We start from the raw sequence: 4,352 nt of genomic DNA on the forward strand, positions 1-4,352 counted from the left end.
TAAAAAAAATTAATTAATTTTTGTCTTATTTATTTATTTTTGTCTTTTTGAGACAGGGTCTCACTATGCAGTTCAGGCTGGTCTCAGACTCACTTTGTAGCCCAGGCTGGCCTCAGACTTACAAGGATCCTCCTGCCCCAGCCTCCCGAGTGCTAGGATAACAGGTATGCACCACCATGCCCGACCTTTATTTTTTTATTTTGAGACAGGGCCTTACTAAGTAACTAAGTTGACCAGGCTGGGCTCAAACTTGAGATCTTTCTGCTTTGGCCTCCTAGAATCCTGGGATTACAGGCCTGTGCCACTGTGCTGGGCAATATATGACCATCATAAAGAAACTGTTATAAAGATGGCTCACCTTTTTGTACTAAACTGAATTCTACTGTGCACTTGACATGCACTGCATCTTAAACTGGACTAGCCATATTTTCAGGGTTCATGTGGCTAGCGCGTACAATGTGAGACATTAGCCCTGAATATTGATGCCCAATATCTACTGTGATAGGCAGGCTGCTGAGTGTTTTGCGTGCAGGATCTTAACCTGCACCACAGCCTGTCAAGTAGGCAAGATTACTATTAGTCTCATTTTTCAGATGAGGAAACTGAGGCTTAGGGAAATGAAGTGGCTCAGCCAAGATCTCGCTACCAGCAAGGGGAAGGGTCTGGATTTGAACCTCGCTTTGTCTGGGCTCAGAATCCAGGCTCTTCATCCTGACATAATCTTGCGCAGATGGTAGAAGGTCAGGGAGTGTAGTGGGAGGGACCCAAATGCACATCCAGGGACCGGAAAAGCTGGGAGCAAACAAGCCTGCCTGCGAGGGCGGGAGGGGACCTCGCAGCTCCCAGCCCCACCCCGGAGTGCACCTGCAGCCTGGAGCTCGCCCACCTGGAGCAACCAGTGCCTCTGTAAGGAAGAAACCCTGGGCTCAGGATCTCAGGCTTTGTGTGGTGAGTAGCTGAGCCTGGGAAAAGAAAATCTGGCATCAAGAGGAAAGAAAAATCAAGAAAGGCAGGACAATAGGGATAACCTGCAGGCAAGCAGAGAAGATAGAACTGGACAGGGCAGAGCTAGACCTACAGTGACACCTACACCCCAGAAAATATCCCCGACAGTCATGATGACGAAGTAGCTGACCACTAAGCACCTGCCAAGCACCCTGAATGCAGTGTCTCCATTAGCGCAGTCACACGAGGAAGGAGGTACTGCTATTATTACACTCAGAGGAAAAGGCAAGGTGCTAGTAAGTAGCAGAGTTAAGATTCAGCAAAAGCGGGGCTGGGAGCTCAGTGGTAGAGCACTTACCTAGCACGGACAAGGCTTGGGTTCTGTCCCAGCCCTGCAAAATAAAAGATTCACCAAGAGTAACTCAGCTTGGACCCATGCTCTGAACTGCTGCACCATCCTCTGCCTAGAACGGGCTGCCCTGGAGTAGTGAGCTCACCGTCTCCAGAGGCGAGAAAGCAGCCGGCAAGGGACCCGAGGAAAGGCTCATTGCAGGGGGGTAGAGTGCTTGGGGTAGGACGGTGGCTGTGAAGGGAAGGAGCCCCTCTGCCTTCGTAACCCAGCCCCGCAGGGCCTTGCTAAGACTCTCAGGGGAGTGAGGGCCTGTGGGTGTTGGCGCGGGGGGTGACTAAGAAACTGGGCCTTGCAGAAAGACCCGGCTTCGAGGCCTGGTTTGCCATTTGCTACCCCTGCCTGGTGCTTGTGCAGCTCATTCAGCCCCTCTGAGACTGCAGGCCTGCTGTGACCATACAGGAGCAACTGTGACTGGGAAACTTTTTAAAACTATAGCTTCATACTGGGGCTGTCAGACTCAGTTGGCCTTGACTACCCAGCTGCAACTCAGAGACAATGGACTCGGCTCTGTCTGACCAGCTGCACAATAGCTTACATGAATACTCTGTTTTGTGAGTTTGCTTCAAGGGGCAGACTAGCCCTGTCAGGGTCACACTAAGTCGGGCCTGCTTGCCCAACCTCTCACACACACCCCATTTCCCACCTCATGATGAACAACCCCCCCAATTACACCTACCCCAGACACATCTACCAGACAACGTATGACTAAATATATGTAGCCAATTATAAACTAACCTATATGTATATTTATTTATCTATTGGTACCAGAAGTTGAACTCAGGACCTTGTGCTTGCCAGGCAGGCACTGTACCGCAGAGCTATATCCCCAGCCCAGGAACCAATTATAGACTAACCCATTATCGACTCTGTATTTCCTGCTTACAAAAAGTATGTAAGTTGCTGTTTTACTTTAAGCCAGTGCCGCTGGTTTGGGGAGCGATCCCCCATCAGCTCTCCGGTGTAAATAGAAGTTGCCTTCCCAACTCCTTGATGCAAAGCGTTTTCCATCCGGTCTGCTACAGCTTCCTGCAACAAAACCCCCCAGGAAGGGCTGACACTCAGGAGGGGAAGCCAGTCAGGACTGGGCCTGAGTGACGCAGAATGTGCCTGCCTCCCTCGCACTGACTGCAGGGGGCGCCTGAGTCCTGGGGAGCAGGAACGAAGGCGGTGGCAGAAGCCAGTGCGGGTCCAGCCAGAGGCCGTTCTGTCCCCTCGGGCCTTGACCCATGCTTGTGGGGGGCTCCCGGTCGGGCTGTGCATGTCCCTCCCTTGGCACCTCTGCCCGCTGCTCGGCTCCCTGCAGAGGAGCGCATCGCACAGCCGTGCCCGTGTCCTCTCGTCGCTGGGCCTCAGCTCTGCCCCCGACCCCAGTGCTCGCCCTCTCTTCGCCCCAATTTGCAGTGTCACCAATGACCTCCGTGTGACCTAGTCGGGTGGCAGTCTTTGTGCTTGGCGGGCTCGTCCGGAGCAGTACCTGGTAGGGGCCACTCCCTCCTTCGGGGCTTACAGAGGTCACCGAACCCTCCCCTCCCCTCGCCCCTCTGCACTGCTCGGCTGCTTCTCGTCCAGGCTCTGCACACGGAGGGTGGGTGGCATCCGCAGAGCCCAGCCCTCCTGGGCTTCCAGTGCCGCGCGTGGTGACAGGTCACACCCGTATGTGCTCGCTTTTTTTCTGAGTCCCAATGGCATCCTAAGCCGTCCACTTGATGTCTACACGCGGGCATCCCAGCAGAGGCAGCCAGGACACAGCGCTGGTTCCGCCCCTCCCAGAACCGGCTCCCCTCGCAGTCCTCACCTCCGCGTGCCACCACCTCGGCACCCTCTAACCTCCCTCAGCCCCCGCCCTCCGCGGCAAGTCCTGACATCCCGGTCTCCAAACCGCTGTGAGAGCCCTCTCCCCAGCTCGGGCACCGCCGCCCTGAGACCTCCGTGCCCGCACACGGACCCCACCTGAAGCTCTGCCGTGCTCGCACCGGCTGCCTCGTTTCAGCAACAATCCCGAGGCCCGAGGCCTGCGCCACCCAGCCCGGGCCTGTGTCATCAGCAACGTTGGAAACTCTCCCCGCTTTCCTCCTTGCTACTCGGCACTCAGACGCAGTGCGCTGCTTTCTGTTCCGCAAATGTGCCAAGAACTTCCTGTTTCTACAAAGGAGTTCGCGCTATCCATCACCTGCGTGTGAAAGTGCAGTGGTGTCTTGCTCGCGTCTTGCTCGGTCGGTTCTCCACGCAGTCAGGCCCGAGCCAGGCCTGCTCTTCCTCCTGCCTTGTTACGCCTCCGCCCCCCAGCAGGCCGAGCCCGACCCATCTCCCTGGCCTCCTCCTCCAGCCTCCTCGGTGACCTGCCCCAGCCACAGAGGACGCCTGACCCCCCAGTCCACCCCTCCCCAGCCTGATCTTCAGCTAATATCTAACTCCTGCACGGACCCAACACTGATCTCAGCAGCAGGGATGGAGCTGCTCCTTGCTGCCGTGCCCAGTTGCTTCTGTCCCAGCTCCTGGCCCACAGAGCTGCTGCTTAACAAGTGCTGCTGAACAAATAAATCCTGGGGAGCCCTCAGCCCCACCCAGCCTCACTCACAGTGCAAAGACGTGTCCTTTACCCACCTGCCAGATGGCACCTCACCTAGGCAGAGTGTGGGAGTCCCAGATCCCAAGCTGTAGAGCACAGGACTCTGTGCAGAGGACAGTCCTCACCTGGCTCACCTGCCCACCCCTCAGGAGAAGGGGAATGAGCTACGCGGTGGGCCTCTTTCTCCCAAAGCACCATGACTACACGGAGGGCCTTTGGTACAATGTCTACCCAGCCTTCTCCCCTTAGATGTTCACAGCAGTCCCATGAGGTGGTGGGAATATCTGACTCCACTGCAGCAATTCGAAGTGTAGGGAGTGGAGCTGTCCTTTTAAAACACAAGTCAACTGGCGTGGTGGTGCACGCCTGTGGTCCCAGCACTCAGGAGGCTGAGACAGGAGGATTGCCATGAGTTTGAGGCCAGCC

The 4,352-nt window shown here is 56.0% G+C and overlaps 1 long non-coding RNA gene across 1 annotated transcript in view; it reads right to left on the reverse strand.

Moving 5' to 3' along the window:
• Window positions 1-3,563, reverse strand: part of LOC106148086 — a 9,124-nt gene extending 5,561 nt beyond the window's left edge. Inside the window, exons 1-3 of the long non-coding RNA XR_001233218.1 lie at window positions 3,308-3,563; window positions 2,241-2,383; window positions 1,304-1,337 (exon numbers count right to left, since the gene is read on the reverse strand). This is a non-coding gene — a long non-coding RNA (uncharacterized LOC106148086). The remainder of the gene's footprint in view (window positions 1-1,303; window positions 1,338-2,240; window positions 2,384-3,307) is intronic.
• Between the last annotated feature and the right edge of the window lie 789 nt (window positions 3,564-4,352).

This window comes from Chinchilla lanigera, unplaced genomic scaffold (assembly GCF_000276665.1).
Source record: "Chinchilla lanigera isolate Chin_1 unplaced genomic scaffold, ChiLan1.0 scaffold00014, whole genome shotgun sequence".
Taxonomy (NCBI): domain Eukaryota; kingdom Metazoa; phylum Chordata; class Mammalia; order Rodentia; family Chinchillidae; genus Chinchilla; species Chinchilla lanigera.